The 11,225-nt window shown below is 38.9% G+C and overlaps 1 long non-coding RNA gene across 1 annotated transcript in view; it reads right to left on the minus strand.

Annotated features, from left to right (window-relative positions):
* Positions 1-5,825: 5,825 nt before the first annotated feature.
* The window catches only part of LOC108515606 (uncharacterized), a 10,500-nt gene continuing 5,100 nt past the window's right edge, over positions 5,826-11,225 (minus strand). Inside the window, exons 2-3 of the long non-coding RNA XR_001881574.1 lie at positions 8,447-8,620; positions 5,826-5,911 (exon numbers count right to left, since the gene is read on the minus strand). This is a non-coding gene — a long non-coding RNA (uncharacterized LOC108515606). The remainder of the gene's footprint in view (positions 5,912-8,446; positions 8,621-11,225) is intronic.

Consider the following 11,225-nt stretch of genomic DNA (forward strand, 5'->3'; position numbering starts at 1 on the left):
GGTGGGGATGGCCCCCGTGGCAACTGTCGTGCTCTTTATTTTTGCCACACTTGCTGTTCTCAGTGAAAAACTGAGAGTTCCTGGAAAATGTGTGGGTTCAGAAATGGGATGGACATGAGGTTAAAGGACTTGGCCTGGGAAGGAAAATAAGAAATACCATGTTTTAAAATATCATCTCTAACCAAATTAGAGATGGATTGAGATTATAAGCACTGTGAAGGGAGGTGGGAGAGGACAGGGTACAGATAAACAATATTGGACATGGGTTGATGGTTTGTGAGAGGTTGGGTACTGGGTAGGGCAGGTACATTACGTCATTATCTTTAGTTTTGTGTATGTTTAAAAATTTCCACAATAAGAAGTAAAAAGGGGGTTAACTAAGATAGTAAATCTAAAATGTTAACCCCATTTCTAGTACAAATGGACTTAATAAGCGTTATCTGCTCACCTTCCCTTCCATCTAGGTGAATAACATTTCCAGCACTGAAGGACAGCGTAGACACGGAAATACATTTTATGGCGTGCCAGTGGGTGTGGTGGGTCTCAGGGATACAAGCGTGGGTGAAACTTCCTGTCTGTTCCTGAGAAGCTCTGGTGAGTGGGAAGGAGAAGGGAACACTTGAAGAGCATGGCAGCCTTAGAGAGGCAGTGGGCTGAGGAGGCTCAGTCTGTGTTCAGAAATTGGAACAGCGTTGTAGAAAGGATGCTGTGTGGCTGTTAAAGTAAACTCCACCCATTTTAGAATTTTCCTTGATGTCCAGAAGAGTGGGGAAAATCTTTCCCCTTTTCAAATGTGTTCTTTTTTGAGCCATGCCGCTTTAATTCTAAGAATAAAAAAATTCATGCTTCTAGTCATAGTTTCCTTGGACAGCTAAACTGTGGATTAAATAGGAATTTGGGTGCTAACCCCAAAATCAAAATGCTACTGAAGGGGCTGTTATCTCTGCATGAATTCCTCATAAAACCGAAAAGCTACTCAGTAGGTGTTGAAAACGGGTCAAACACCATATTAGATGTCACGTTTGGGTAGTAAACACACACACACGGGAAAGCACAGAGACTGGCTTAGAGTGCCAAAGTAAGAAATGGATCACACTGGGCACGGTGGCTCACGCCTGTAATCCCAGCACTTTGGGAGACTGGGCGGGTGGATCACGAGGTCAGGAGATCGAGGCTGACCTGGCTAACATGGTGAAACCCCTTGTCTACTAAAAATACAAAAAATTAGCCGGGTGTGGTGGCACACCCCTATAGTCCCAGCTACTTGGGAGGCTGAGACAGGAGAATGGCTTGAACCCGGGAGGCGGAGGTTACAGTGAGTCAAGATCATGCCACCGCACTCCAGCCTGGGTGACGGAGCAAGACTCCGTCTCAAAAAAAGAAAAAAAAAAAAGAAATGGATCATACTTTCAAAATGCTAAGCACTAGCCAGATGAGTGGCAAACATGTATGTGAATGTTGTGTCTCTGTGTAGAAGAAACAACAGCAACTGGGAGGGCCAGTGGCATTCATTCAGACCCACAATCTCATGGTGTCAGGTCCCTTTTCAAGGCATGTGAGCAGCTCCAATCGTTTGGTTCTGGAATTCTGTAAGTCTGACCCCTGTGTTTAATTTGGTTTGTTCTGGCTTCCACTCATCATTAGCCATCTGCTAAGGTACCCACTGTGGGGTTAGAGGAGGTAGCCTTTTACATCATATTGTAAATAGTATCGTCACCACATGGGGTACATTTTTGTGGTTAAGCAGTTTTTAACTACCCCTTCTAAAGACAGGGACAACAAAGACCAATGTCTGAATTGTATCTGATTCATTTTCCAATAGGATTCTGGATTTTTGATGGAAAAGTCTGTCACATGGGATCTACGTCCAGTAATGAACTTAGCAGAAAGACTGACATGAAGCACAGGCTGTTCCCATGAGCCTCACTAACCCTACTTCAGATGGCTTCCATTATGTGGGGCGTGCCACTATGAGTCCTTGTAAAATGAGAAGAGCAATGTCTGTCTTACTGGAGCCTCAAAGGGCATGATATATGTAGCAGGTTTAGGACAGTGTCTCACACAAAAAGCAGTTTTGTTGCTAATATATTGGGAACCTAATAATGTTATCTTTTTTTATGTTGTTGCTAAGAAGAGGTATGGCTTATAAATAACTATCAGACAAATCGCTGATAAAACTAAAACCAGCTAGAAGTCTACACAAACGGTATACAGTGGGACAGTCATGCTGCTATACTGCTGACTCTGTTTGGCCTGCATGGGCTCAGTTTTGCCTGTAGGTCTTCCCAAATTGTTGTGCACCAAGAGCTGCGTTTCTTTTCTTTCAGTACTATTGCTGAGTGGTGCTAACGTCCAACAAGACTATTTGATGTTAACTCCAAGTTGTAGATGAATATCCTGTGTGTGTATAGTGTTTCCTATATGCATGTTGGTACATGAACTTGGTCTTTTTAGGTCTATATCCTGTCAGTCCAGAGCAATGTGCTGACTCCAAAAAAAGCTGACACCTGAAATGTGCTTCCACAAAGTATATTTATCTCTGTACACTAAGTCCAAGTTTCTAAATGACAGTTTCATGAATGTTAGACAATGTTTATAGCTGGAATTGCAACAGCTTTACAGTTGGACTTTTCTTATTGTGCCTTAGATTTTCAGGGAGGAGTAAACTTATTTGCTGAAGAACCAGATAATGAATACGTTGGGCTTTGCAGGTCACATATAGTCTCTGTCACATATTCTTCTTCCGTTCTCTAAACAATCATTTGAAAATGTAACAGTAATTCACTGTGGGTGGGATAGGAGAGGTGGAGGGAGAAGGGTAGCTATAAAATTAGGTTGAGGCCAGAGGCCCTCAGCTGTAATTTACCTACCCCTATAGGGCATCATAGTGGGAGATCCTGAAAAAACAATACAAATCAAAACAGTGATCCTGCTACACAAACTTTGGGGAATCAGTTTGGAACTGAGTGATTGGTTTCCCATTCCTGACTCATTCTTTTGGTAATGGGGAGTTGAATCCATCAAGTCACCACCAGTCCTCCTTTGTAGCCACATCATTGTGGAATAAACTTGAGAAGACTGTAAATTTCTCTTCTGGACTGAGTAGTAAGTACTTCATTAGTAAGTGTCATGAGTCCTGTGGTAACAATTTGTAAAGTCCTTTGAGGAGAAAGGCAAAATCATAAATATTAATTATAGCCATTGTTTTGATGAAAGGAGGATTACTGGAGGCACAGAAGCCTCTAAATCTACCTATTAAACCATACTCCAGCTCTTAAGTTCTCAAATGAAGGGGTTAATTATATTAGAAAAATTCCATGGGATTCTTCTGTGGTCTGAGGTCTAATAAAAGGCTCACTTTTCATATGACATTATTTTAGAAGTGCTTTCCAAAGCTCAGAGTCATTTTCATGAGAAAAAAGTTTAATAAAGAAACTTTAAACTATTAGTGTGTTTCATCAGGAATGCAATGCAGTAATAGAGTCAGATTATTGGTGCAAAGCCCCAGACTTTATTGTTAAAATGAACCCCATCTACAGGCTGACATTTTTAAGGAGGTATAAAACACACTTAAGGCTTTTGAAATAGTTATGAAAGAGAAAAAACTTGAATAAACATATTTTTTCATATTTTATATGTGTTATATGTGTTACCATGGAGAAAATAATTAGAAAGTTACTTCTAAATGAGTGACTTCATTTAGATGAAAATGTTTCTTTTGTGAACTCCTACACTAGCTAAAAAGCCATAAACTCTGCTGACGGAAGGTGTTGATAATTTACTATCCTTATAAATGTCATCTTTTAAAGTGATGATGCCTGAAAAAGGAAAGGGATGATGTGTCACCATGTTAAAGGAAACGTATTTAGAAAGAAAGGGGCATGGTAAAATTCAAATGAATGAGTGGACAATTAAGTTGTAATTTATACATAGACCTATGAAAAGATTAGGACAAAGGTTTGGTTTTAGTATCGTTTTTCTTATCATAAAAGTAAAAATTATAAAATATAAAAAAATTATGTGTAATTCCAACATCCAGAAAAAAGCCATTAAAATGTTATTGTCTCTAGTTATTAAACTATTTTAAACAAAATTAGATAATACAATGAATATTGTTTTATAATTAGCTTTTCTCACTTAATATATCAGATCATCTTTGCATACTATCTGTTCATGTAACTTTTATTGAAAGCTATACTTTGGTAAGATCATTTTAATGGCCATACAATTTTGACCCTATGACTGTACCATAGCTTGCTTACCAATCCTGTTGGATATATAGGTGTATCGGTCAGAATGCATTCTGATCTCAAATAAGTTTACTCTCAAAGGTGAATTGGGTGGCTGTTATAATAGGAGAGGAAGAGAAGGGCGGGCCTCTGAGTCATTTGGATGCAGAGCTGGAAGTATCAAGACTGTCTTTCCATTTCTCTGCCTTAAATCTTTCTTCTGTTGTTATCATCACTCATTCTCCATCACTTCATATGACTTTGTGAATGGAGATGACCACAGGCACCTCCAAAGTTACAGGGCAATTCCTGGGGGAAGGCTTAGCAATGCCAAAGGAAACAAAGCTCTTTTTTCCAGCTTCATTTGGGAAATCTCCAGAAAAGAAAGGCTCAGAAAGGCTTGCCTTTAGGCAGGTACTCACTCCTGGACCAATTGATAGAGACTTTGGGAGTTACTCCAATTACCTGGGCCTTGGTTATGGGCCTCCCTGTGGTCAAGGGGAGAGACAAAGGGGTAGATATAGACCCATCCAAATGCAGGGAAGCCAGTTTTATTTTTCCTTATAGGAAGTGAGGGAGGCCAATCGCAGAAGACTGGAAAAGACCGTGCTGCGGAGGTAAATATAAGCCTTGTCCATTATGTAGGCTGTGTCCATTTTATGCCATTAAATTTAGCTTGTAGCTAAATCTTGGAGAAAAGTTTAAAAACAGAAGTCAAATTGATGTCAGCAAGATGGTCAACTATCACTCTCCTTCAAAAGATGGATTAAAACAATGAACAAACCACTACATTTCAACCAGAATGACTAAAAGAGAGTGCTGGAGCACAGCAAGGGTGTGGCAGAAACCCTGCTGAGGGCAGAAACTAAAAATGGCCGCATCGAGAAGGGAGAAGAACACTTTGCCTCTGCCACACCATCTCCCTGGTTGGGATCAGCTCAGGACTCCAGCTCCATAGCCACTCTGAGCACTTGTGCCCTGGAACATAGCACTGCTGTGGCTGCCTGTGGCTCATGTCAGACCCAAGGCCAAGAGGGATCCCCTCAGTCAAGTCTCTCCACTATTGGGGAAAATAAGAATGGGAAGATCCCTAAAGCCCTTACCACCAGGAATTCACAAAATCTACCTTGCCATCACTGCTGCCACAAACTCCTGCAGCCTAGGACTCTGAGGCACTCATGGTCATCACTGATGTGGATTACACGTGAGACACTGTCTTTATAAAATCCTAAATTAATTAAAAATTAAAAAGAAGAAAGATACCAAATAGACTAACATTATATCTATCCCTATTTGCAGATGATATTATCCTATAAGTAGAAGGCCTCAAAGATCCACAAAAAACGTTTAGAACCAAAACAATGAATTTGGTAAGGTTGTAGGATACAAAAATCAGTAGCATTGGTGGGGCACGGTGGCTCACACCTGTAATCTCAGCACTTTGGGAGGCCAAGACGGGTGGATCACTTGAGGTCAGGAGTTCGAGACCAGCCTGACCAACAAGGTGAAACCTTGTCTCTACTAAAAATACAAAGATTAGCCAGGCATGGTGGTAGGCACCTGTAGTCCCAGCTACTTGGGAGGCTCAGACAGGAGAATTGCTCTAACCTGGGATGGGGAGATTGCAGTGAGCCAAGATTGCACCAGTGCACCATAGCCTTGGTGATGCAGTGAGACTCCACCTGAAAAAAAATTAAAAAATCAGCAGCATTTTTATATACAAATAATGACCCAACTGAAAAAGTAATTAACAAAACAATCATATTTATAATAGCAAAAAATTAAATATCTAAGAATATGTTTAAGGGAGTGAAAGACTTGTATACTGAAAACTATAAAACAATGATAAAAGAAATGGAAGAAGACACAAATAAATGGAAAATTATCCTGTGTTCATGAGTGGCAAAAATTAATTTATTAAAATGTCCTTATTACCTATAGCAATATACAGATTTAACACAATCCTTATCAAAAGTCTAATGTCATTTTTCACAGAAATAGAAAAAAATTATACTAAAATTCACATGGAATCACAACTCTGAATAGTCAAAGAAATGCTGAGAAAGAAAAATAAAGTTGAAGGCATCACAGTTTCTGAACCAAAATTGTATTAGAAAGCTATAGTAATCAAAACAGTGTGGTACTGGCATAAAAACAGAAACATAGACCAATGGAACAGAATACAGAGCACAGAAATAAACCCAAGCACATGTGGTCAACTGACTTTTGACAAGAGCACGGAAAGGACATAATGGAGAAAGAGTAATTTCTTCAATTAACAGTGCTGGTAAAACTGGATTTTTTACATCAAAGTATGAAATTGGACCCTTATCTGACACCATACACGAAAATAAATTCAAACTGAATAAAAGATCTAAATGTAAGACCTGAAACCATTAAACTCCTGAAAGAAAACATAGGGGAAAAACTCCTGAACATTGGTATTGGCAATGATTTTTTGGATATCACACCAAAAGCTCAGGCAACAATAACAAAAATAAATAAATGGTACTACATCAAACCAAAAATCTTTTGCATAGCAAAGGAAACAATCAATAAAATGAAAAGGCAATCTATGAAGTAGGAAAAATATTGCAAACCACATATCTGATGAGGTGTTAATATCAGAAATTTGTAAAGTACTCCTATAACTCAATAGCAGAAAAACAACCCAATTAAAAAATAAGCAAAGGACCTGAACAGACATTTCTCTAAAGAAGACATAAAAATGGCCAAGAGGAATATGAAAAGATGTTCAGCATTACTAATCATCAGGGAAATGCAAATTAAAACTGCTATGCGATATCAACCTCACACCTGTAAGGATGGTTATTATAAAAAAGACAAGACATAACAAATGTTGGCAAGGAGGTAGAGAAATGGGAACCCTAGTATACTATTGATGGGAATGTAGACTGGTACAGCCCTTATGCAAAACAGTGTGGAAGTTCCTAAAGATATTAAAAATAGAATTATTATATGGCTCAGCAATCCCTCTTCTGGGTATATACCCAAAGAAGATGAAGTCACTACCTTGTAAAGACATCTGCTCTCCCATATTCATTGCAGCATTATTCACAATAGCTAAGATATGGAAACAACCTAAATGTTCATCAGTGGATAAATGGATAATGAAAACATGGTGTGTGTGTGTGTGTGTGTGTGTGTGTGTGTGTGTGTGTATATATATATGAATATTATTCAACCTTAAAGAAAAGGAGATTCTATCATTAACCACAATATGAATAGACCTGGAGGACATCATGCTAAGTGAAAGAAACCAGACACAGAAAGAAAAATATTGTATAATCTCACCTTTATGTGGAATATATATATTTAAAAGAGCTCAAATACATAGATACAGAGAACAAAACAGTGGTTACCATGGGTGGGATGGGGGTAGGGATGTGGGGCAGGGTGGGAGGGAAAGGAAATGGGGGCGATGTAGGTCAAACGATCAAAATAGCAGCATATAGCAGTTTAGAGAGCCAATATACAACATGAGGAATAAACTTAGTAAAATTATACTATATTGGAGATTTTTGTTAAATAAGTAGGTTTTAGCTGTTCCTGTCACAAAAAAGTAACTATGTGAGATGAAAGATATGTTAGTCTGCTTCACTATAGTAACCATTTTACTACTATATATATTCCATAACATTATATTGTAAACCTCAGATATACGTAATCAAATGCATTTAAAAAATAAAAAAATGAGATCAAATTGGTTTCTCTAGATAGCTGTTGTATTTTGAAAAAAAATAATTCAGAGAATTATAGCAACATATTAGAGTGATAGAACAGTATAAAACTGAAAATTATAGCTCCCTAACTATTCTATTCCAAATCTTCTTTAAAATTGATAACACTCTAGCCACTAAGTACTTTGCGCTTTTCCCTTTATTTACTTAACAAATTTGTTTCAATTTCACCAACTTCTATTTCCTGAACAAAGAACTTCCTGCATTAAGAAATTCATTATCTGAATTACAACTTGTTATAATCATTCCACATTCAAGCCAGAAAAACTGTAAATTATCCTGGAGTCTAAGCAAGACTCCTTTAATCTGTTCTGACAGAATTGGGTTTTTGTGTTGATTTCGTATTGCACATTATTGATTTTGTCTCCTCCATATTACTAAGGGAAACATCTTTTAAGATAGTGCAAAAGCCTATGAGGAAACTGGGTGAGTCCGAGAGGTCTAAAAGAGTTGTACCTTAGGAGCAAAGCTTCATGTAATGAAGCACACCTTCTTCACTCTTTCACACCTCCGAAGAGCAACAGGAACCACAGGCTCTGACTTCGGCTTCTTGCCACCAAACCTCATGTAGGCAACTCTTTAAGCAGTAGCCATTCAAAAATACTTGTCTCTGCTTACCCCTCTTTCTGCCTAAAATCAGATCAGAAATTTTCCTTTTGTAAAGAAATTTACATTTGTAAATGAAATTTCTATTTATATAGACAATTTGTAAATCTCTCCTCATCTGGAGATGACTTTTATTACCTAAGAGGACTTCAGCCTGCAAAATAAACCTTACTAAACAAACCTTATTTACTATATATTTTATAATTACCTTCCCCCAACTTATTCCCACCTCAGAGGCCCAACCCCATCCATTTGTCTAGTCTCTTCTCTACATTTCATCACTCTTTGTTAAGATAATACATAAGCTCCTACATCTAACCACTTCTTTGGGGTTGGTAGTTTCAGGTAATATCCCAGATATAGCAGCAAAATACCAAAACTCAATTCATCTGCAGTGTCTGTATTATCTCATTTGACCATTCACTTGCTAAAATTAAGTAAATGAGAATAGTCTGGACATAACTGAGATCAAGATTGACTAAATGAAATAATTTTACCTCCTCAAAAATTATTTAGCATGTACTGTAGGCAGCACACTGTAAGCTATGCATAGAGGAAGGAAAAAAACTTTTCCTCTACCTTCTTAGGTTCAGTGATTGGAGCTTGTGAATTATACTTACAAAGGACAGGTTAACAGGAGGGATAGTTTATTTCACATATGCACGGGGTTGATAAGTGGGGGGCTCCAGGAAAAGAAGTGAAAATCCCATTGATAATTTGATAAGGCAGGGTATTGGCTTTGTTTCAAAATCATGAGGAGATAGAGCGTTACCCCATCCTCAGAGAGTAATAAATGTGATTGGTTTTGGAAATTTATGCTAAGAATGGTACTTGGGAGAGACGTTGGGTTTACAAGAGGTGATAGCCAAAAGTCAGAAAAAAAGTAAGACTAAAACTTTAGATAAGGTTTTAGAGTAGGTTACAGTAGGAAGTTGTATGGGGAGCAGAGCTGGTAGGGGACTTGAAGCTTGACAGACCATGGTGGGTTCGGAGATTGCACAAGGAAGCTATGGAGCAGGGGTGGCTCATGGTGGCAGACCTGGGGCTCTGTGCCCAGGAAGATGAAAAAGGGAGTGGAATCCAGAAAGCGCCAGAGTTTGGATTTGGGTGGCTGGAAGGCATTTGGTTTTACTCAGAATCAAGAGGTAGGCCTGGAATTCAGGCACAAAGAGTTTTCCTTCCCTATCTCCCCTACCCTCACCCTTTGGGGCAATGAGAAGTAAGAGAACTATTAGTCCTTGGGAAGTCAATTTGAAGGTGAACCAGAAATAGGAATTGGACAGATCATTAACATTCCGATCGGTGTCCACCTAGGTCAAGCTCAAAAAGCCCAGGCACCTGGAGATTACTCAATTTGTATCCTCTGATATCACCAGTGTTCAGAGTTACTCTAAGCAGAAACCACATATGCTACGTTTTAGAGGACACAAGACAGGGGTAAATACCCTACAGTAGTAGAAATGTTTAAGGAGCATGGTTTAAAAGAGAAGCCTTGGCTGGGCGCAGTGGCTCACGCCTGTAATCCCAGCACTTTGGGAGGCTGAGGCGAGCGGATCACGAGGTCAGGAGATTCAGACCATTCTGACTAACACGGTGAAACCCGGTCTCTACTAAAAATACAAAAAAATTAGCCGGGCGTGGTAGCGGGCGCCTGTAGTGCCAGCTACTCGAGAGGCTGAGGTAGGAGAATAGCGTGAACCCGGCAGGCGGAGCTTGCAGTGAACCGAGATCGTACCACTGCACTCCAGCCTGGGAGACAGAGCAAGACTCTGCCTTAAAAAAAAAAAAAAAAAAAAAAAAAAAAAAAAGAGAGAGAGAGAGAGAGAAGCCTCAATTCTCCAATGGTAATGGCATAAAGTTACCTAAAAGGGGACATTCAGATCAGGGCTTCTTCCTCATAGAAGCTTTAAGGACTACACATACTATGGGTTTTGTTGTTCAGATGAACAGACTGTCAATTCTAGGGAAAAAAGGCTAAATTTACGTCGTTGAGCAAGGCAGATTGAATATTGGAACACAGTCTCTTTTAAGATTACTTGAACAGGACTTACATACGTTTGTGAGTGAGTGCAGAGGGTTTTGATTAGCTCTAACAGAAAAGAGAAAACTTTTTATTATCTCTTAACAGAAGTAGGGAATATGTTGATTGGCTCTTGGACCAAAGCTACGTTGCTTTAACCTACTCAGCTTAAAGTTGTTTCATTTTGACTTGTAATCCCTGATAAGATTTAAAACGGGCAGGTTTCTCAAGGTCCATGATTTTAAAGAATAAAGTTTCTTAATACTATGTCCTTGATGCTCATCAGTAGAAGCAATTTTACAGTTTTGAGCATATATATTTAGTCAACCCAAGAAGTATAATAATTTAAATTATGAGGTTTAACCATGTTTAGTGATCAAATTAACTGGAAAACAATTTAATCTCTCATTCATTTTGTGTTATGGGGACTCAACTTTTAGCAAATCCTAATACTCTCTTGTGCATTAAGAATGAAGATTGTCAGCCGGGCGCGGTGGCTCAAGCCTGTAATCCCAGCACTTTGGGAGGCCGAGACGGGCGGATCACGAGGTCAGGAGTTCGAGACCATCCTGGCTAACACTGTGAAACCCCGTCTCTACTAAAAAATAC

The sequence above is a fragment of the Rhinopithecus bieti genome, unplaced genomic scaffold (assembly GCF_001698545.2).
Source record: "Rhinopithecus bieti isolate Rb0 unplaced genomic scaffold, ASM169854v2 scaffold_33326, whole genome shotgun sequence".
Lineage (NCBI taxonomy): Eukaryota > Metazoa > Chordata > Mammalia > Primates > Cercopithecidae > Rhinopithecus > Rhinopithecus bieti.